General features: G+C 48.5%; 1 protein-coding gene across 1 annotated transcript in view; it reads left to right on the top strand.

Moving 5' to 3' along the window:
• The window catches only part of KDM4A (lysine demethylase 4A), a 1,237,605-nt gene that overhangs the window by 159,955 nt on the left and 1,053,830 nt on the right, over nt 1-23,820 (top strand). The window lies entirely within an intron of this gene.

Raw genomic sequence — 23,820 nt, 5'->3', positions numbered from 1 at the left:
TGCACATTCTATGTGCTCCACATTTCTGACACCATGAGCCAGTTGAGGTTGTTGGTTCCTTTCCTTACATGTTTCTTACAACCATCTTCAAGGAATGGCACCCTTTGGGAAGCGTAAAGCTGCTTCCGACATTTGAAACTTTAATGAAGATCATTTCTATAAAAAAACATGTTTGAAACTGTATTTAGTGATATAATCACTGGAAATGACATTGAGGGTGACTCGATATATATTTTTTAAAGGCACTATCTAACACTTTTGCCAAATGTTCTAGGACTGGAGCTTGTTTATATAATTGCACCAGTCCTAAAAAATGTTGGTGAGGATTTTTAGTGCCTTTTTAAAAAAAAAAAAAAAATCGAGACACCCTCAATGCTTTCTCCAACGATAATTTCACATATAACCGTTTTAAACAGTTGCCATCGGGCACTAGTCCTTAATTGTCTTACTGATATGATAGCGCTTGCTATAATGTTTGTTGTCTGAACTTCTGCTTCAAAGTGATTCTTCTGGTCCATTGTTGACCCCAGATAGGAAACGCTATCTGCTCGGCTTATAGATTAAGCACCATCCCGTCACCACGGGTTCTGATTCTGCCACGGGCTCACTGGAGGGTATAGAAGAGCTAACTGAATAAAGTTACATTCTTCCATGCACTTGTACGTGACACTGTGATATGTCAGGTCCTCAAGCTGTGATAGGAGCAAGGATCTTAATCCCAGAAATGACTGTATCTGCTCCCTGGAATGTAACTGTTTAGAACAGCCAAGCAACCTAAATCCCTAAAACCCTGAAAGCAGTACTGGATTTGCAAAGCTGCTAAACCTTTTAGAAAAAGTAGGATACATTGCAAAACAATGGGCACCGTGCAAGTTGAATAAATCTCCAACCCACTCATTAACACATTAAAACACAGGTGTGTTACGAACACCTTAAACGAGCACTTTTGCCGCTGGATGCTACGAAAGTATTTGACAAGATAGGCTGGGTCTTCATGCAGTTAACCATGGAGGCGTTTCAATTTGGGCCTCTCTTCCGCAAAAATCGGGAGCAAACAACCCTTATCCCCCCTTACATGCGGGACACGTCAGGGATGCCCTCTTTCCCCTGTACTATTTGCCCTAATCATGGAGCCCCTCACCCAGCGGATACATTACAACCCCCGCCATCGAAGGGGTCACAATACGTGACTTGCAACATAAATTATCCGACTACGCTGATGTTTTACTTGTATTGACCAACATTCAATCCTCTCTTCATTATACTCCCTCCTGGAATTGAAATTTCTGTGACAGGTGGTAGGTTTCAAAATAAATAATGGCATAACCGTGGGACTAGGGGTGGGACTAACCACTGATAAGTTATCTCTCTTCAACCATCCTCGGCAATTCGGTGCAATAGGAAATCAACATAATATTTAGGAGCCCACATCACTGTTTCCCGAGAAGAATTATTTGGGGCAAACTAGTTGCCTCTTTTTTTTTTTTGTGCAACTTTTTAAATTAAGTTTATAACATGTAAAACAGACCCCAACATTGTCACCCCTCCTCCCTCCCCGAGAGGCTATCTCAAGTCCTTCCCTATACCGCAACAGCATGGGCAATTCTAAAATGTTCATTGTAGATCCAAGAGTTTGAGGCGCTGCGGGCACTCAGCCCTGTATTCGTCTTTGAGGAGTCTATCCCCAGTCTTTTGCAAATCTATGCACATTGTCATTCATGGCCTAAGTGGCCCATTCCATGGCTACTATTTCCCACATTTTGCGCAACCAATCCTGGATTGTTGGTACATTCAGACTCTTCCATCTTTGTGCAATTATAGTCATTGCCGCTAGAGTTAGTACCACTCGTGCTTTTTCTCAAGCTCTAGGTTCCCCCGCTGCCTCCCCTCCCCTGAGGCCCAACAAAATCTGTTCCGGAGGTCTACTCCCCCCCGCCCACCTTGTCCCATATGCCTGCACCTGTGCCTGTTGTATTTCTCTCCAAAAGAGCTCTATTTTTTGGGGCATGCCCACCAGATGTGTTCCGCTGTGCCCTCTTTCCCACAACCCCTGCAACACTCCCCTGATGTCCCCGGGTATATCCTGTGAAGGCGGGCTGGCGTGTAGTGCCACCCAAATTTTATTTTGTACCAGGCCTCTTGCACCTGGGACGCTCTTGCTAGCTTGGGAATCTTCCCCCACAATTTCTCCCACTATTCCTTCTCTATGTCTCTCCCCAGTATCTGCTCCCATCTATGCATGTACAGCCATTGCTGTCTGGGAATGGCGTTGTTTAGTATCTTATACTGCTTGGAGATCAATCCCTTAGCCCGGTCATTTGTCAGTAGAAATGTTTCAAACAGTGTCACCTTCCTGGTAGCGGCCTCCTTATTTACAGGGTGTAGTAACCAATGACTTAGTTGGGCATTTCGAGGGGATTGGGTCCTCCGATGTATTCCATATCTATGACAGTAATCACCACAGCTGTGCTGCTTCGGAAAATCTGTCTGCGTCCTGCGTCAATGACGTCGATACGCCGTCCTCGAGGGCCTCTGTCGAGCCAACGTCACCGGATGTTATAAGTAGGACGCACGACGCCCGTAGCCTCAGTTCTGTTTTTTCCGCGAATGTGTTCGCTTCGGAGATCTCGGCGCGCCTCGATTCTACTGAATCCTGTTCTTTCGGTTCTTCAAACCTGTTTCTTCATTGCTATCGAATATGTCTTAGGCTTCTTCCACCCCGCGGTCCGGGTTTAAGAAGTCTCGGGTCTGCGGGTCCAAGATGTCCCTGACGGATACGCACGATGCTTGCCTCGGGGAGGACCATGATATGGACGACTGTGTCGACTGCCAATTGCTCACTTCGAAGTCCTTGCCGGAGCGTAAGAAGAAGCTGTCGGTCGGTAAGGTGGCCAAGCCCTGGAAGTCGTGTTCCACTGGTCTTTCGACGGACGATTCGAGGGGCGACTCTGCATCGTCGTCGTAAGTCTGGGGGTTCTCTGTCTGGGAGTCGGTTCTGCCATGCCTCTGCCTCTTTGATGCACTCCAGGAAGCGCCGTCACAGGTCGCCTTCCCCGTCCTCTTCCGAGGACTCCGCCTGTCGGCGGGTAGCTTGTCCCAACAAGCATTCCACTCCGGAGGAATGGGATTAGTTCCGGAAGGAGATGTTGGTGATTTTTCAATCGCAGGGCTCCGGTCCGGCCGCGCCGTCTGAGGACGCCGCGCCGTCTGAGGACGCCGCTCGAGGCCGCGCTAGAGACACCGCTCGTCCGCCTTCGGGCTCGAGCAGTCGCGGGCGCCTTCGAGGTCCCGGTCGGACAAGGATGGTCGCTCTAGGCATGCCCGTTCCAGGTCCTGGTCCTCGACGCCATCGAGATCGCGAGACTCTGTGAAGTCTTCAAAGAAGACATCGACGCCGGCGGCGCCAAGGTCGTCGACGGACTCTCTCGAGGCCCCGCCTCCAAGGAAGTAGTCGATGCCTAGGCTGTCGAGAGACACGCTCGGGGCTCCGCCCTCGAGCCCTGTGTCTACGCCGTCGAAGCTGTCAGCGCTGCGCTCAACATCGACGCCCTCGACGCCTTTCGAGGCAGCCTTGTCAGAGGTACCCCGTGGCACTCCCAAGAAAGGCGATGGCTAAGGCTAAACATGTCTTTGTGCCTTTTTCTGTACCCTCTTTCCAGCCTCTAGATTATATTTCTGAGGTGGATGAGGGGTCTGAGGAAGGTGAGGTTCCTGCATTGGTTCCTGATGACATTGTTTCTGGTCACAGTCAACTTGAGGACCTGCGTCAGTTACTGCACGACGCCAGTGGTCTAGACACCTCTCCGGAGGTGGAGTTTGGTAGGCCGGAGCCTGGCACGCATGCCGAATCTTCAAATCGGCGCCTCATGTCGAGGGTCACTGAATACCTGGGTTGGTCTGCCCCCCCTGGGGATTTTCAGCAGGATAACCTGACTGATATCTTGGACCAAGGTCCTCCAACTGACCCGGTGCTGCCATTCCATATGGCCTTGCAGAGAAGGGTGGCTGCGGCTTGGACTTCACCGGAGAGGCTCCCGGCAGTGCGCAAGTCCTTGCCGAAGAAATGTCGCCCAGCCAGTGGCGACCCCTGCTACTTGACAACGCACCCTACTCCGGAGAGTTTGGTGGTGCAGGTGGCTATGGCCCCCGCAAAGCAGGCGCCATACCCTACCATCCCTCCTGATAGGGACGACAAACGTTTTGATGGCCGGGCGAAGAAGGTATTTTCTTCTGGGGGTATGGCGTTTCAGGCTGCCAACTCAGTTTGTGCCTTCCTTGTCTCATTTCACACACGCTCTGTGGAACTGTATTTCCCTAGCGGCTGTTCATCCCGTTCCTCTCCTTCGGGAATATGGTTTCCTTGCTATCGTGCAGGATGGCAAGGTCGCCATGTGTGAATCCGTTCAGTCGGGACCGTAATGCGCAGGTTTGCGTGGCTGCGGAAGTCTGATTTTGCTCCGAATGTGCAAGCCCAGCTCCTCAACATGCCCTTTGATGGTGAACATCTTTTTGGCAGCAAGGCTGACGAGAGTCTTGAGAGGTTGCAGACCTTACTTCAGCAAAGTCGTTGGGCGCTGCAGTCGCCAACCTCCGCCTTTTCGTCCTAGGGGACAGCAATGGAGGGGCGGTTCCTTTCGTTATTACTCATCCTTTAGTAAATCGAGAGGAGCTGCAAGTCAAAGGGGCAACCGTAGGAGTGCCAGAGGTGGAAAACAAGGTACTCGAGGTGCCAAGGCCGCGCATTCAGTTGGCTCTTTGCCCTCAGGCACTGCAGCAGCCGCTTCAGCTCAGTCATGAGGCCCATGCTTCTCCGGTTGGGGGAAGGCTGGCGCAGCATCTGGTAGAATGGCGTGCCATTACTTCAGATGTGTGGGTTCTGGAGATCATAGCCCACAGCTACTGTCTTCCTTTGCGGCAGAGGCCTCACGACAGTCCACCAGGGAACCTCTCTTTGAAGAGTCTGGATCCGCTCCTTGCGCAGGAAATTCAATCCCTGCTGGAGAAAGGCGCCATAGAACTGGTGCCTGTAGCGGAGAGGAACAAGGGATGGTATTCCCCTTATTTTTTGATTTCGAAGAAAGACTGAGGATTGAGACCCATCATGGACTTGCGCGGTTTGAACAAGCTCCTCAGGAAGGACAAGTTCAAGATGGTTACTCTTTCTCAAGTCCTCCAGGCCCTTCAACTTCAGGACTGGTTGGTGTCTCTCGACCTCAAGGACGCTTACTTTCATGTGCTGATCCATCCAAAGCACAAGAAGTACCTGAGGTTCCTGGTTGGCGACTCGCACTTTCAGTTTCGGGTCCTGCCGTTCGGATTGACCTCCGCCCGAGGGTTTTCACCAAGCTCATGGTGGTTGTGGCAGCGCATCTCAGGAAAGGGGGGGATTCACGTCTACCCCTACCTGGACGATTGGTTGATCAGGGCGCGCTCTCCCGAGCAAGTCCTGGATCATCTGTCCGTCAGCTGCCAATCCCTTCACAAGCTGGGCTTCTCCCTCAACTTAAAGAAGTCTCACTTGACGCCATCTGAGCGGCTCCAGTACATCGGAGCAGTGCCCGACACGTCCCTGGGGCAGTGTTTTCCTCCCCAGGTGAGGGCTCTTCACATTCAGCAGATGGTACACAAGTTTCGACATGCCCAGAGTCTCCCGGCGTTAGAGTTCTTGAGGCTGCTCGGCCTCATGGCATCCTGCATTCTTCTGGTGCCAGAGGCCTGACTGCGGATGAGATCTTTGCAGTGGGCTCTCAAGATGCAGTGGTCTCAGTCCTCCGGCAGGATGTCGGACCCCGTTCAGGTGCCGCCCTTGGTCGCTCAGGACCTTCTGTGGTGGGCCGACTAAGGCAATCTGATGAGGAGGGGGCTCCATTTTTGGCTGCCCTGGCCGGAGGTGATGATCGTGACGGACGCATCCCTCACGGGATGGGGAGCTCATGCCAACAAGCTGACATTCGGCGGTCGTTGGTCTCCGTTGGAGTCCAGACTCCATATCAATCTGTTGGAGCTGAGGGCCGTCAGGCTTGCCCTGAAGGCTTTTCTGCCGACTGAGCGAGGAAAGAATGTCCTGATCCTGACGGACAACACAGTGGCCATGCACTACCTCAACAAAATGTGGGGGGGGGGGGCAGGGTCACTTGCTCTGTGCAGGGAGGCGATGCAGCTCTGGTTCTGGGCCATCCAGCAGGAAATTTCGATATCGACAGTTCATCTGGCCGGAGACAAAAACGAGACTGCGGACGCTCTGAGCAGGCGGACCGCGATCTCTCACGAGTGGGAGTTGGTTCAGGAGATTCTCCTGGAGATCTTCGCCCTTTGGGGGACCCCACAAGTGGATCTCTTCGCCTCCAGTGTCAACCGGAAGTGCAAAAGGTTCTGCTCGCGGGAATTTCCTCCAAGGGGAGCCTTAGGAGACGCGTTTGTGGTGGAGTGGTCCTTCCCACTGCTGTATGCGTTTCCTCCAGTCCCCGTCATCCCGCAAGTGCTGCGGAGGTTACGGAGGTTCAGTTCCTGGATGATCCTCATTGCTCCGGCTTGGGCCAGGAGGGCCTGGTACCCGGACCTTCTTGACTTGTCCATCTGCTCTCCACGTTGTCTTCCCTACCGAGATGATCTGTTCTCACGGGAGGGGGGGGGTCAGGTTCTCCATCCAGAGGTCAGATCCCTCAACCTTCACGCTTGGCTTCTGAAAGTTTGAGGTATAAGGATTGGGACCTCCCTGAAGATGTGATGGAGGTGTTGCTTTCGGCCAGACGGCCGGCAACAAAGTCCCTGTACCGTTTCTGTTGGAGAAAGTTCTGCGATTGGTGCAGGGTTAAGAATGTGGATCCTTTTTCATGTGACATTCCTGTTCTGTCTTTTTTGCTTTCTTTAGCCCACAGGGGCTTGCAAGTGGGTACCATTAAAGGTTACCTGGCGGCGCTGTCCATATTTAAATGCTCGTCTGAGGAGTTTCTTTTATTTGAAAATTCCTTTAATTTCTCATTTTCTGAAAGGGCTCACTAATGTGTTCCCTCTGTCACCTTTCCAGGTGCCCGGTTGGGATTTGAACCTTGTTCTCAAGTTTCTAATGGGTGCTCCGTTTGAGCCTTTGCGTTTGAGCCTTTGCATTCTTGTCCTTTGAGACTGTTAACCCTTAAAACTGTATTTTTAGTTGCGGTGAGAGTGAGTGAGTTACAGGCACTTTCAGTTAAGCCACACTTCACTGTGTTTCATAAGGACAGGGTTGTCCTTCGAGTTCGTCCTTCCTTTGTTCCGAAGGTGGTGTCGGAATTTCATTTGAGCAAGAAGGTTGTTCTTCCGGTATTTTATCCTCCTTCGCATCCTGGTAAGGACGAGGAACGGCTCCATAGGTTAGATCCTAGGAGAGCTTTAAGTTTCTAAGTTTCACGCATGTCCCGGGTCAGAGTGGACGGTCAGCTCTTTATTGGTTACGCTGGAAGGCGTTTGGGACAAGCTATGACTAAGCAGACTTTGTCTTGATGGATTATCTTGGCAATTTCTGAATGTTACCGCCCGGCGGAAAGGATCCTCCTGTAGGCTTACGGGCCCATTCGACTAGGGGTATGGCTGCCTCTACTGCCCTGCAGAGGGGTGTTCCTATTCATAACATCTGTGATGCAGCCACTTGGGCTTCGGTCCATACTTTTGTACGTCACTACTCCCTTGATTCTATCCATGGGCAGGATCTGGCCTTTGGCAAGGCGGTCCTTTACTCTGCAATTTGATTGGGCATTCTAAATTTGTATAGTACTAAATTATTTTCCCACCTCCTTACGTTGGCACTGCTTTGGGAGTTTATCATAGATATGGAATACGTTGGAGGACCCAATCCCTCGAAGAACAAGTTACTCTCTTACCTGGTAACGTTCTTTCGATGGGATGGTCCGACGACGTATTCCATATCGCTCCTTCCCTGCCTTCCCGCTACAGAATTTCATATGCGATTGCAGCTTACGTTTCCGTGGTCCTATTGGCAGTAGATTGGTGCCACACGTTCTGGGAAGAAACTACAATTGAGGCTACGGGCATCGTGCGTCCTACTTATAACATCTGGTGACGTCGGCTCGACGGAGGCCCTTGAGGACGGCGTATCGTCGTCATCGCCGCAGGACGCAGACGCCGAAAGATTTTCCGAAGCAGCACAGCTGTGGTGATTACTGTCATATATATGGAATACGTTGTCGGACCATCCCATCGAAAGAACGTTACCAGGTAAGAGAGTAACTTGTTCGTCTAAGCCGCTCCCCCTCCTCCACTGCAAATTCCCTTTTATACTCTGTAAAGGCGAGGATCTCCTCTCCTTGAAACATCTCCCGCATCGTTCTGCAGCCTCCCTCCCGCCAGTTCCTAAATGCGCCCTTCTCTGTCCCTGGAGTGAAATCCCTATTATTGAAGATGGGTGTGAAGGGGTACGGTACGGCAAGGTCGTAATTCCCCCGGTTTTTGTCTAGCCTGTCCCAGCTGTCCGCTACTAGTTTCGTGATGGAGCTGTCATACATATGTTTCGGTCTGTGCTGCTTTGGCAGCCAGAGTACTTCCCTCAGATCATGTCTCGTCACAGCCCTGTCCATCTTGACCCACTGTTCCCCCCCCCCCGTGGAGCCACTCCCTGATTAGCCTTAGCTGGGTAGCCTCGTAGTACTGTTGAAGTTGGGGAGGGCTAGCCCCCCGTCCCTCCTTGGGGCCATAAGTAAGTGCCTTTTGATCCTTGCTCTCTTGCCTTCCCATATGAAGTCATTTGTCATGGTCCATACCTCTCTGAAGAAGCTTGCTGGGACTGCTTGGGGGGAGGGGGGGGAGAGGATTGCTTGGAATAGGTATAGCATGCGTGGCAACGTGACCATTTTCACTGCGGCCGGTCTCCCCAACCATGAGATTCGGAGGTTCTGCCACTTGTGGAGGTCCTTCCTTATTCCCTTCAGTGGGGGGGTGGGGTAATTTGCCGCGTACCACCCTGTGAGTGCCAGGGTGATCGACACTCCCAGGTATTTGATCCCTCCTGGGCTCCACACGAACAGTGTGGCTGCTTTTAGCCTATTGCGGTCTTCTGTTCCCAGGGTGAGACTTGTCCGCTTGGATTTACCGATGTTTATATGCAGGCCCGACACCTCCCCAAATTCTTCTAGTGGGACCCTGCTTACCCTGATCGATACTAGTGGTTTGGTCAATTTGAGCAGCATGTCGTCGGCGAATGCGGCCACTTTATGTTGGTTGCCTCCAAATGGGATGCCTTGGATGTCCTCTGCCTCCCATATTACCTTCCAGGTAGATTGCGTACAGCAACGGGAAGAGAGGGCATCCCTGTTTCGTTCCCCTGCCTAGTCCCCATTTACTGTCACCGTATCAGTGGTCCCTGATAATTGGCCTGTACCATTTTCAAAAAGGTTTCCCCCCAGACCATCCTCTCCATGACCCTAAACAGAAATTACCATTCCACCCGATCGTCAAGTGATAGGAGTACCGTGGGGGTGTTTGTTTTCCACACTTTTTCCAGTAGATGTTCCATCCTCCGTATGTTATCCGCCGTCTGCCTACCTCTTATGAAACCCGCCTGGTCCTGGTGGATCAGAACTGGGATTAACCCCTCTAATCTGTTCGCAAGAATTTTAGTGTGCATTTTTGCATCCACATTTATTAGTGCGATTGGCCTATAGGATGTTCGCTCTATAGGGTCCTTATTATGTTTCAGAATTAGGGTAATTTTGGCCTCTTCCATGGATGGGGCTATGTGTCCTGCATTTTTAAAGGTGTTAAAAAGGTGTCAATTGAGGTACTAAAATTGCTGAGGTTTTATAAAATGCTGCTGTGTAGCCGTCTGGGCCCGGGGCCTTACCCGTGGACAAGCTCCCGATAACTCTCCTCACCTCATCCTCTGTAATCTCTTGGTGTATGGCATCTTGGGCTTCCCTACTTATTTTCCGTATGTTGACCCTCTCCAGGAAATTCTCCTGCGCGTGGGCTTGAGGATTCTGTGATGTGTACAGTGTCTCGTAGAATTTTGCTAGGCTCTCTTGGATGTCTTCGGTGCGCCTAACGCGCTCTCCTGTTTGTCTTTAGTGCCGTGATCACGTTTTTAGCCCCTGCTCCTCTCAGACGGCGTGCTAGTAGGGCGTCTGCCTTATTTGTTTTCGCATAGAATTTTTGTCAGGCGAAAAGTAATGCCCCCTTTGTTCGTAGGACCCGCCCCCCCCCAGCTGGCCCACCGCCCACCTCTATTCCCTCAGGGAGGATCTATTGGGTGTTTCTTCCACCTTCTTCCTTGCCACTTCCGCCTCCAGCTGTGTCTCTAGCGCCCCCAATTGCCCCTCTGTCTATGTTTTGGCCGCTATGAGTCCCCCCCTCCTCACCGTAGCTTTAATTGCGTTCCATCTGGTATCTTCCCTTGTGTCCCCCCCCCTTTTATTATTCTCAAAAGATTCCCTCATTTTGTCCTCTGTCTCCTCTAATTATTGGGTCCCTCAGGAGGGACTTCAGGTATTTCCAACTCCACACCCCCCTTCTTTTATTTCCTAGTTCCAGTGGCATTGAGACGATCTTATGGCCTGCTATCTCGATGTGGCCTGCCTTTACTTCCTTGACCGTTCGCAGCAGGGCTGCCGTTGCCCATATATAATCTATTCTCGATTGTGTTCCGTGCACACTCGAGAGCCTTCCTCGTCCCCCTTCAATTCCTGCCACACCTCCCTCAGGCCCAACCGTGGCGTGCTATCCCTTAGTTCCGCTGAGGTTACCATTCCCCCGCCTTTGTCTTTAACCCCTGACCTATCCCGTTCTCTATCTCAGGCAATGTTAAAGTTCCCCCATTACAATCATTTGTCCCCTTTCTTCCAGCGCTCCCAAAGATCGCCTCAGGTATGCTTCTTGGCCTGAGTTGGGCGCGTAAATGACCGCTATTGTGTATGCAATATCCCGGTGTGTTCCCTTCACGTTCACGATAACTCCCTTATCCCGCAGGATCTCCTCTGCTCTGAAGTCAACTGTGTTTTTGATAGCCAGCGCAACCCCCCCCCCTGTCTTAGTCATCCCTGACGTTTGGAATATTTGATCGAATCCGTGTAATCTTAGCCGTGTCTGGTCCTTTTGTAATTTTTTTTTTTTTTTTTTTTTTTTTTATTAAGCATATAGAGTAAATAAATACAAACTTTTGCTTGTTTCGCTCACTTACAAAGCCAAACCATATCTTGAAGTCTTCCTTATATTTCTATCGCATTTCCTCCCATACTTGCCACTTTTTAATTGTTTATTCAAGTCCTCTTTGGTTTGGCCTAAGTATAGACATATATCAAAGGTTATGCTTTTTCCTTCGTCATGAGATCCTTTTCTATTTCACTGTGTAATTCCTGTTTGTTTTCCAATTTGACCATCATCGTTTGGAGAAAAATTCCAAGAGCTCTCGTGGTTTTCTGATTAGGGTTAACGTACAAAGTTTCCCACCATAAATCAGAATCCACCCCGCACGTCGGAGTTAATGCTGGGTGTAGGAATAAATCTCTTGCTAATCTTAGTTCAGGACAAAACATTATTAAGTGTTTTAGAGATTCCACTTCCTGCTCACAGAGCCGGCACCTGTTATCACTTACTGTGCCGTATTTCTTCAAATTTGTTTTTGTTCTTAGGATATTTAATCTAAATCGTAAGATTAGATCCCGATGAATAGGATTCCCACTCTTTTTCAGATAGCTAGGTAGAGTTTTTGGTACTGATCTGAGATTGTTTGAGAGAGTGTGAGATTTGGAATTGGCGCGAGCAGTTTCTGTTTTATCCCAGTCAGCACACAGTAACGCAATCTTCACCCTTTTAGGGTTATTGCATAGTGTGTCCTCAGGCATATTTAAGTTCTGTAAGAGATCTTTACATTTTTCTTTCCAACTAGCCAGTGGCCAGAATTGCGCTTTTATGTTTTCGTCCTTTAAGATTTCATATTGAGGTGGACAGTCTTTGATTAGTGTCTTTCTGAATGTTAATAGGGCTTTCCATATAATTGTGGCCTGCAAGGAGTACAAGCCCAGTTCATGTCGTATTATAATCATTGGGACACATTGAGGTAGTCTCATTAGTCTTCTCCAAAATGTAGCTTCGACCTTACCCCAAAATTCTGATGGTATTCTGAGTGCTGTGTCTCCGGCATAAGCAACAGACGGAATAACTTTTGTGTTATAAAAGTCAACTGTTGGTTGGATCGAAAACTTTCCGAATTTTTGTTTCAATATAAGCGCTTGTGCCGTTAGTTGACTCATTTTACGCATTATGTGCTCTATCCACGGTCGGTCATTCCAGTCTGCACTTATTATTGCTCCCAGATATTTTGCGCTCGTTGTTATTGGAATAACTTTATTCCCAACATACCATTTGAAAGACTTTTTCTCTCTGGCTCTTGATGTTTTCATTATTAGGATTTCAGATTTTTCAGGATTTATTTCTTGATTATTTTCTTTGACATATGTTTCTAGGGCTTCCAGTTTTTTCTGCAAACCGATTGGGGTCTTATCTATGATGATCAAATCATCTGCGTACAACAGATGGCCCACTGCTAAGGTGCCTATTTTAGGCGAACAGCCTCTCGGTATGACAAGCCGGTCCTTTATCTCCAGAATGTAAAAGTTATAAAGGATCGCTGCCATAGGGCACCCTTGCTTTAGGCCTCTTGTTGTCGGGATCGGTTTGGTTAGGTTACCTTTTTGGTTTAACCTTACTTGGATACATGTGTCAGTATGCATGGCTTTAATAGCGGCCACGAGATCTTCAGGACATCCCCTTTGCTTTAGCTTTTTCCACAGGATTTGTCTATCCACTTTATCAAAAGCGGCAGCCATGTCTATGCACGCCAGGTAAAGTTTCTGTTTTTCGCAGATGATTTTAGCCTTTAATAGGTTGAGTATGAGCAGATTTAGCCCGCAGTCAACTTTTTCAACGAACCCTGTCTGCCGATGGTCGTAGTTTCTTGAGTCTATGATCCAATTCTTTTAATCTCTTTAAGAGGATACCTGCAAATATTTTGCCTATTACGTCCAACAAAGATATTGGACGATAGTTCTCAGGCTTGCATCTATCTCCCTTTTTGTGAATGGGAATAATAATCGCTTTAGTCCAAGATTCCGGTATTTGTTTAGTTTTGATGATTCGTTCAAACAGTACGTAGCACATGTCGGCCCACACTTCAGGTGATTGTTTTAATATGGCGTTTGTTAGGCCATCGGGCCCAGGTGCCCGCGAACTGCTTGCCTTGTTGATTAGTACAATGATTTCCGATTTCTCGAATGGAATGTTCCACGGAGTCTGGTCCGTAATTATTTGCGTCTGAGCCTCTTCTAGCATCTCTTGGCTATACGCTTTTTGGAAATATTGGATCCATTTTCCTTCGTGAATCGGGTTTATCTGTTCTATTCCTTGTGGTACGCTTGTTTGATTCATTAGGGCCCACATGAATTTAGCGTTTTTATTGGCGGTAGCTGACAGCATCTCTTCAGAGTCTCTTTGAAACAATAAGGCCCTGTGAGATTTGGCCCAATTCCGGTAGGCTTTTTTTAACATTGCCCTTTCTTCACATGCCCCCTCGGTGTTCAGTTTGTTTAGAGCTCTTATCTTTATTGCTAGCTTTGATTTTCTTTCGGCCAGTTCAGAGTTATATTCATGCAGTCGAGGAATTTTTCGCTGTATCTTGTGGCCCGATTTTACTCTGAAGGTGGAAAGACATGTTTCGTATTCAACTCCCATGTTAGTTGTTAGTTTCCAGCGTTCTATGGTTTTTTTGAGCTTCGATGTCATTTTTGGTGCTATTCGTAATCTGTTAAGGCCATTGTTCGTTTCAACCTTGTAAGGCCAGTTTTTTTGGTAGGCCGATGCACTTTCCTGTGGTTTGATTGTAGATACACACGTAAGGAGAAGTATTTTGTGGTCGCTTTTGCTTGTTGGAATTATATTCAGCGAAGAGATTGTTTTGAACGTTTCTCTATCCACAAAGAAATAGTCAAGGGTTGCGTTTTGATTATATGAAGCCCATGTGACTGCTCCTTGTCGGTCGCCGTTCACATTTCCATTTACCTGCAGGAGGTCTCGACTATTCATCTCCGCTAACCATCTTTTCATACGCGTTGCTCTCTGTTGTGAGACTCCTCTTTGTTCAACATGAGACTTCTTTATACAGTCTATATTGAGATCACCACAAATGATTAATGTGGGTTTCTCAAATTCGGCTCTCAGTTCGTCAATGTGTTGAAGCACAGTTCCTAGGAACTTCTCTCCATCCTTAGCTTTAGGATTCCAGTAAAGATTAATAATAATTTGATAATGCTTCTTGGGTTGATGAAAGCCTCCGTTATACTCTTGAATTATGATTATTTGTATAAGTGGTGAGGGAGTCATAACCCGGAATATATTTCCTTTGTATTCGTTTTTTATCACTGTCAACAGTCCTGCGGAAGGTCTCCCTTTCAGACCTTTATATCCTTTGTTAAGCAAACATGTGGACCCCCCCATGACTGGGGGTTCCAGAAGCCAGCATTCTTGGATACAAATAATGTCTGACGATTGTAATTCCTTATTCAGATGATCTAGCAGATGTCGATGCCCACGAGTATTCCATGACACTATTCGCAGGTTATTTGAGACGTCTCCGCAGTCGATCTACAGGTTGTTTTTTGTGGATAATGTTCCAGCGAGCCAATTCCAAGGTTTAGTTGTGTCGATTTTTGTCACAAGAGCTGCTTCGCTACCAGCTAAAGGACACAACGCCTTGCATCCTACGTTTCCCTTTATTCTCATTCTGAGAGCGGTGGGTCCTCGCAAAATTGTTGGAGAGAACCTTATTGGTTTTGCATTCAAATCATCTGTTGTCAGGGCGGCCCTTGATGGAGAGTGGCTCGGGGACCGTGGCAAATTATGCAACTGATTTAATCCTTGGTCTTGGTTTTTAGATTCAACCGATTTGATGTCCAAGCCAAGGGATCTGAGTGCATCGGCAGCTAACCAAATAAGATTCATGATTGCTTTTGAAAACAGATGGAGGCAAATTCGATCGGTTTCGTCTTCTTTAGGAAAAGCCACTATCTTGATGTCTTTAGGCTCAATGACTCGTAGTTGTGGTACGTTATGCAAAAGTCTCATAAGATTTGATCTATTTAAGATCAGACCATCTCTAGCTTTCAACACTCGTTCGACTATGATTATATGGCCTTTCTCCTCCTTTTTAGCTCGCTTTTCCATGGACGTGTTCCGCACGAGTCGATCAGATTGTTTTTTTGTTTCTTTCCTTATGGTTTCTCGTCGAGGCAGATCTTTCTTTTTCTGGTTCTCCTGATTTGAATGGTCCAACATAGCGTCCAATAATTGTTTTTGTCTCATTTCGTTTATGCTTTTGCGTTCCAGCAAATCTCTTTTTTCCTGTAAAGTTTTGAATATTGGTGATTGGGTCTCGCTGTGGTTTAGTTCCTCGTTCTCGTCGTCCTGTTGGTCGGCGTTCACTAGGTCTTCTTGACTGGCAGAGTCTACAGATCTGTCGCACTCGTGGACCGAGAGTTGCAGGAGGGCATCTATGTCTTCGCTGGTATTTGATTCGTCTTCCTCTGTATCTACAGTTATCGGTTTTGGAACGAATTCTCGATTTTTATAGTTTTGGCATTTTTGGGAGCCGTTTAGTTGAAAACTTCTTTCAACATTATGCGGCAAGGTTCCAATCGGTTTCAAATTACGAATGAAGTAACGGGTTCCTTCTGCCGAGGTGTGTTTTGGCAGTGGAAGATTTTTTAACTTCTTAGCTGTTTTCCCCAAAGCAATTTCCTTTTTTTTGGAGAATTTCACAGCAGTTTGTTTGGGTTGGCCACCCGTTTCCTTTTCCTTTGTTGCAAGTGGACTTTCTGTGGCAAATAAAGGAAATAGGGCTTTATTTTTATCTACCTTAGGACAGTTGTCAACATGGCCTGTCAATGGATTTATTATCAAATCCTGTATGTCCGATTGTGCAGCAGGACCAGTTGCTGGGGCATTCACGGGTCTTTCTTTACAGGTGGTGTTTTGTTGTCCCATTGATGACTCCGGCCTCACCAGTTCTGGATGACTGTCAATAACCGCTGTTTTATCTGACATATTATCAATTTCGTTCGCACAACTCCATGCGTTTTCTGTGGACGTATATTTTTCCATAGTTTGGCCTTGATACCTGAGTACATCCGGTTTCATCATTGTTATTGTATCACTGAAACAGTGGAGAAACGCCTTCTTGTCTTCTCTGGCATCTTTCATCAGATCGATGAGAGTTTTGAAAATGACATGTTCTGTTTCTTCCTCTCTTGCTCTCTTTTCTTTAATAGTCGTAATATACGATTCTATGTATATTAATTTGGATTGAATTAGAGCCAAAAGAGTTGATTGATCCTTGTAGTTTTCATAAAGTACTTCATATAATTTGAGGAACGGTGCCATGGTTATTGTCATCATAGATCCCACTGCAGCTTGCATGTTAGCGCAGGCTTCTGCATTAGCTTTTAATATTGCTGGTGCAATTTTGTCATAGGCAATCTCTGCCTGACTGCGCTTTGAAGACGCTTTAGCAGGCGGAATCTCGTTTTCGTCATCTGTACTTTCAATTGTGGTTGGCTCGATGTCACTGTCCTTTCTTTTCGTTTGTCCTGCTTGTTTCTGCAAACTGCTATTTGCTGTAGCTGAGAACAGCAATTCATTGTAGAACTCTTTCATTTGGCTTGGCTGCGTCAATACAGATTTAGATTTTATTTCTGGGGCTGTTTTGAAGTTAGCTGGAGTTATTACTTCTTCTCCCAAACCTCGTTTCGATCTATATGGGTGAGGAGTTGAGGTTTTTGTTGGGCTGGTAAGCACCGCCAGGGCCTCAGCTTCTGTAATTGAAATGATTGATGTTTGTCCATTTTGTGCATCTTGTGGCTTCGAGGAGCAGTCTTGGCTGGGGACTGGACCAGCTACAGTTTGCGGTAGCTCTATGCGAGCAGGATTGCATGGACTGTGATTCTCTGAAAGAAGACTCCTCCGGTCTCCATCTTTTGCTAATGTCTGGTTCGTTACGCTTGCAACTGGTTCTCCGGTTCCAGACGCTTGAAGTAATTCTTGATCAGTGACTTCTAGTGCAGCTGTCATTGAACATTGTTCTCCGTTGATACCGGAGGCTACTTTTGTTGCTGTTCCGAGGTCTTTTTTATTAAAGTGCCATCTAATTGATTTTATGTCCGTGAGAGAATTTGCTCTTGCTTTGCTCTTTTGAGTAAAATTTTGAGTATGGCTTTTATTTGCTCTGAGTAAGTCCTTTTTTGCGGCTGGTGGGCTTGTTGATTTAATGCTTTTGCACATGGTTGATTTTGCTGGTTGCTTTAAACTGCAGTTTTGATTTTGTCCTTTTAGAATCGGGGGCTCTTCAAAGGTCAGGGGGGCGTGGACTTTTTGAGAGAGAGCCAGACTTTGCTTTTTAGTGGGAAAACGGGGGTTCGGGGAAAGTTCATTGTCGTTCCAGAGGTCTCCCATGGCATCCACATATGCAGGAGAAGTTGGGCTTTCACATAACTCTTCAGTTCCTTTATTTAGCTGTGTTTGTGGAAGCGTGAAAAAGGCTTCTTCACGTGGTGCGCAGAAAACAAATTTTCCCACGCTCTCTGTCTCTTCGACTCCTACGAAGGTTTGAATCCTGTCCTCTTCCATTTGCGACACTGTTGGGGCCGTACCTCCGATCCGCGAGTCAGTAGGTGTATCGTCCAAACACACAGCCCTTCTGGCCACGCCCACTCCCTCTCTCCCCACCGCACCGCCACCACCAGTGATCGGGGGGCGGTCATTCGACCTACCTGTCTGAGCGCACACAGCTACCCTAGCACCAAGGGTCTTGAGGACGTACTCCCCACAAACCCCCGGCAGGGGAGGCCCGCTCACCGGCTCCAGAAAACCCCCCGACACACCGGCCGCACTCCCAGAGGCACCTCCGCCCGCCCCCCGCAGCGAGCGGCCGGAGCAGTGGGCCAGCGAAGCCGCTCCAGACTCAACGAGCCGCACGGCAGCCGCAGGTGAGGGGAGGCACCTCGTAAGGGAGGAGGCCTTAAAGTTTTTCGAAACTGGGGAACAGGTTGTTTGGCACGTACCTTTTGGTCCATTGACCGCAGTTTCCGTATTGGGAGAAACCGCCAGCCGCAGGGCACCTGTTTCTGACAGGCCAGCTGCGGGGGCGGAGATAGTATCCTCTGGCTCTCTGTTGTGTTCAACACTGACGCGTTGGGGTCCATTGCATATTGGCATGCCGAAGCCAGTGACAAGTTCATTCCGAGTGTTGTTTTTGTCCATCTGCGTTTCATCAGAAGGCACAGGGTAAGGCGCCTCATCTACTTCATACAAGGCATCGGTCATTTTTGAGCGGCTCCGTGTATGAGGTGCTTGTTTCTTTGGGTGGTTTAACGCTGTTTGTCTTATGTCCATGTCGCCTTCTGCGCCCTCTCTGCGAACACTCTGCTAACACTCCGCGGACGCTCCGCGTCTAGAGTGAGCTTATGTTCAGGCACCACCTCCAGGCACCACCTCCAGGCAGTGGAAAGAGAAAAGATACTCAGGTCCAGCAGGGTAGCTTCCAGGCACAGGCACCAAACACTCTGCTAACACTCCGCGGACGCTCCGCGACTAGAGTGAGCTTATGTTCAGGCACCACCTCCAGGCACCACCTCCAGGCAGTGGAAAGAGAAAAGATACTCAGGTCCAGCAGGGTAGCTTCCAGGCACAGGCACCAAACACTCTGCTAACACTCCGCGGACGCTCCGCGTCTAGAGTGAGCTTATGTTCAGGCACCACCTCCAGGCACCACCTCCAGGCAGTGGAAAGAGAAAAGATACTCAGGTCCAGCAGGGTAGCTTCCAGGCACAGGCACCAAACACTCTGCTAACACTCCGCGGACGCTCCGCGTCTAGAGTGAGCTTATGTTCAGGCACCACCTCCAGGCACCACCTCCAGGCAGTGGAAAGAGAAAAGATACTCAGGTCCAGCAGGGTAGCTTCCAGGCACAGGCACCAAACACTCTGCTAACACTCCGCTGGTGACGTCCTTTTGTAATAGATGTGTTTCTTGTAGCCCCAGGATATCGGGTCCTTCCTTTCTCGTGAATTTCTCTAGCTTTTTCCTCTTCAAGGGGGAGTTAAGCCCCCTAACATTGTGAGTCACCCACTTGAACAGTATATCTTTGCGTGTTGCCTACGTCTGCTTGTGTTCTGGTGGACTCCCCATTCTCCGACTCCCCACCCTCCGATTCCCCCCAGTCCCTTTCCCCCTCTTCCCTTTTCCATGTGAGCCCCTTTATTGCTCTCTCTGTTTACCCCTTTATCCTTTCCCCCTTCTCCCCTTTGCTCTTGTTTTCCCCTCTTTCTTAACTTGCCCACCCCCCCCCCTATGGAGAGTCCCTCTGCACTCCGTCCCTCCCTTGCCCTCATCGTCCTTACTAACTAAATGATGTTTACTCCCTTCGCCCCCCCCGCCCATTTAATTTCCTTAATGTCCACAATCTCTTTGTCTAGTTACCTATTCGGGGTTTCTCCCTGTTGGCTTCTTCTCCCTCTTCCGCATTTGCCTCTTCTCCCCTCTCCTCCTAAGGTGGGCCCTTTAGCGTGGGCCTCCTCTTCCTCCCTTCTCCCACCGTGGTCCACTCTCATGGTCTGGGTCTAGGTCTGTTTTCCGCCTCGGGTGACCTCTCTGGTCTGTCTATTTGGCGCTTCTGCTCCAAATTTATTTGTAGAATGTCTGCCCCTTCCGGCAGCGTGGTTATTCGTTTCTGCGAGCCAGCCCATTCGAAAAGAAGACCGAAGGGGAAGGTCCACTTGTATCTGATCCCTCGTTCCTTGAGTATTGTAAGGATTGGGCCCATTTGACTTTGTTTCACTAGAGTGATATATATATTGATTCAGCTCAATTTGTGGCTCCCTGTATTTTACCGGTTCTCTTTGCCTGGTAGCCTTTTGGACTGGCTCCTTTTGGCCATATCTTGTGAATGCAGCTAGCAAAACCCTTGGTCTTGCATTTGGGCTCCTGCTAAAGCATCCCACTCTGTGGACTCTAATTGTACTGTGTCTGGTGCCGCTTCTCCTAATAGCTCGGCGCAAATCTCCTGTATAGTCCCTTTCAGGTCTCTGTTACCTTTTTCGACAGTAGCTTCAGCCTGATATTGATTCTCCTGGACCTATTTCCCATGTCTTCCATCCTAAGTTCTAGGTTCCGCGTTGCCGTGTCCAGTCTTTCGATCGTCTCGCTGTTTGCCATTGTTTCTCCGTCTACCTCCTGTAAGCCTTTTTCGAGGAGGTCCGTTGTCATGATCACTGTTTCCAAGGAGCCAGGACCAGCCCAACGTCCTTGGAAGCAGGCCCCTAACCCTAATCCTAGGCACCAGCCGGTCCCTACTGGGACCTTTTGGACCCTGTCCTGGCGCCGGTGGCACCAGGCTCATCAAAACCATCGGTACCGGCACTGGAAGCGCCGGGCTCATAATTGGTGTGAGAGTGCTTGGGTGGACTTACCTGCAGCAGACCATGCTGCTTACTTACCAGCCACTTAGAAGCCCTCTGTGAACAGGAACTACTTTCTTACCTGGGTGGGGCAGCTCCACTCCCTGGATACAGCACTGGAACTCTTCTGGAAACTGGAACTCTTTTCTTACCTAGGCGGGGCCGTGGAAGAAGACGCCTCATCACTCCAAGGCTATTTAAACCACACCCGATAGATGAAACGTGCTTCGCGTTATTCTGCATCTGCAGCAGAACGCTCACCGAGTCTGTTCCAGCCTTTCCTCTTTTGATCCTGAACCTGCAAGAATTATACTTACTGTCGGGAAATTCTGCCGGGCCGTCCGCAGACCTCCAGGCAGGGAGGCCCCAACTCCTCCCGTGTATCCCAGATGAGATAGAGTATGAGACACACACAAGGAGCAAGGTGACTCTGCTGTTTATTAGACAAAACGGCAGGGATGGGTCAAGGAGCGTACGCGTCCGTCCTGACACACACACAATCGTGGGGCTCGCAGGCCCTTTTTACTGTATTATGACGCGCTACTTGCGTCACTTCAGAAAGTTAACAAAAACCTATCGCCACTCTTAATTGGTTGCTCGAGTGGTAGGGTTAGTATAGCACACATATAGAGGACAATGTTAGTGGACAAAGGGTAGTCAGGTGATATATCTGGGTTGTCCCTACAATTAGATACATGAGAATTGTTACATGAAGACTTCTGAGGATTGGTTAATATTACTGGCGTCAGTGATAAGAGCCCCATGTTCTGATTGGTGCGCCCGTGAGCTTCCCAGCCTGGGACCACCGCTGTTCCCAGCTCTCGGTGTACCTGCAGTTTGCAACAATGTTTCACTATGGGTACGTGCAGACAATGTGAGGATTTATTCATAGCTGGAAGGCTGACCGCTCCCACTGTCGCAGATGTCCATTGAGCCTTTCAAGTGTATCTGCCTGTGTCTCGTCGCGAGGGATCCAGACGCCTTTTCTCTCCTGGGTTTTGCATCTCGTCAGGTTCGGCTTGGTCACGTGGGGAGGGACCGTGTTTGAGGCAGAATTCTGCACAATTAATATTGCTTTTCCACTGTGTGTCTGGTTTAATTTGCAGGTGTGACCTTAACGTTGGTGCGCGGAGTGCGAGGTTGCAACATCGTGCCTTTGATGCTTTGTTCTTGGAATGTGGGTTTGCAACATTGCGACCTTGGCTGGTTGTTTCACCGGGCCCATTCTGCAGGATCAGCAACCTGACTCTTGCTTTGTTAATGTCCACGGGAGCTCTTGTTTGAGGCCTACTTGGGCCTGGTGCATAAGTGGTCCGTTTGGTGCATAGGTGCTTTAGGTTATAGTAGCATATAGTTCCATGACCAGTATCGTGTCTTCATTATACTTCTTATGGTGGTAACTGGTTTCAAGAGAAGCATGAGCAAGCTTTGTAGATGAGTTCATGACGCGTCTTGCGTTTCTGCATTCTGAAAGCCTATGTAAAAATAATAAAGATGCACGTCCGTGAATATGCCTGTCGCCTACGTCATAGCACTGAGTATATTCTTTGTGTAGATCGGTGTGGGAATGTCCAGTGTGTATATTTGTACAGATGTGCTTCCCGTTGTCTAGGTCGTCATGGCATCTCTAACGACGTGTAGATTTTAGTCTAGTTGGTCCGTGCCGCAGGTGTCGGCATGGCCAGTGCGGGCTGTTGGGCAGGCATATGGACACATCCGTATGTTCCTATACCAGGGTATTTGGTCGTCTGGTAAATGGACAAACTCTTCTCGTGGCGGGTGTCTGGGTCGTGACCCTCTAGGCCAAGCGCGAGAGGTGAAGGACGGGAGCCTGGTCTTCCATTCTCCCACTTCAGTCCCCCCTCTGGTCGACTTGTCGACCACAAACATATCCTTCTCGTTATCTCCTCTTACTCGCCATATCTTAGTTGTTCCTCCTAGATGTCCATAATGGTTTACATGATCTTCAAATGACCAATACATATATTCACAGGTTCCTCCAGGAGTACAGTATACCCATTTCCCTATGTAACTCCTGGGGTTTCTTGGGTTCTCGATCTTCACTGATGGTGGGTCTAGATGGTTGGTGATGATTTGGGTGCGCAACTTCTCCCTCTCCTGTATTATCACACCTGTATGTTGGCCGTCATCTGCTGGCATCAAGGGGTGCATTCCCACCATTTCGAGCAACTCGTCAGTGGTACGTGCCTTCCGGGCCTTCCAAAATCTAATTATGATCAGCGTAGCTCCAGCCAAAATAGTACAACCCACTATTATTTTCAGTCCATCTGACAGCCAGGATGGCATCCATGACCATAATAGTGAGAACCAGCTCTTATCCTTGTTTATACCGTTACTTTCATCCATCATTTTGGAGTGCATCTGTGCCAATTGTGAAACTGCTTCTGTCAGTGTACCATTGTCAGCATCGTTGGCAGGTATGAACGTGCAGCATGATTGTCCTATCTTTGCACAAACTCCTCCTTCCATTGCTGTGAGAAGGTCCAATACATATCTGTTCTGGAGTGCTACCATCCTTATAGCTCGCAGCTCCTCTTTTATTGCGTTAAACCCATTTACTGTAGAATTGATGGTCATCATTAGTTCCCATCTAGTTATTTGGAGCCATTTCGCGTTTGCGTAAGCCTGCAGTCCCGGGTGTATTATTGAGGAGAAAAACATTGCTGCTCTGCTGAATAGTCTGTGTTCTGGCGGTATTGAGGTTAGTGCCGTTTCCGACCTTCCCCACAGGTAATTTCCTGTCAGTGGCTCTCCTTGTCTTTTTCTTCTATTTAGGACAGTATCATTGCTGTTGGTCCTGTTCCCTTGCTCCTCCTGAAGTGGTGCAGATCTCTTTTTTTCTCTTGTCCCCTTCATCCATTTTGGGAAAGTTCGCCACATTGACATGCTTCTTGGGTACCACTAGTGATGGTACATTGACGTGCACCATTGTGCACACACCATTCCACAGGGGGGGCAGTGTATGGTATGCCTTTTCTCCACAGGCCCAATAATGGTCCATTATTACTGCTGTTCCTGCTCCCCCCTCAGGTAACTCCATCACACTTGCACAATTGGTGTTATATCCTACGTCCACCTCTCCTTTATGCTGGTAGCATACCTTGGGCGCAGTCAGCGGTAGTATTGTTATTGGGTCTTCATCTGTTTCTACCCACGTGAGCATTGGTACATACTTGATCCACGTCGTCCAACATCGGTGATTGTGTGCCTCGATAGTTGAGATAGTTTCTTTTGTTACCATGTTGCTGCCAATCACTCCTATCTCCCAGCTGTTGTCCAGATACACCTTTCCTGTTATCGTCACCAGCGGCCT

This window comes from Ambystoma mexicanum, chromosome 1q, assembly GCF_040938575.1.
Source record: "Ambystoma mexicanum isolate Mex_15411 chromosome 1q, UKY_AmexF1_1, whole genome shotgun sequence".
NCBI lineage: Eukaryota > Metazoa > Chordata > Amphibia > Caudata > Ambystomatidae > Ambystoma > Ambystoma mexicanum.
Note: the sequence above shows the minus strand (reverse complement) of the source record. Positions and strands in the feature narration are given on the sequence as shown.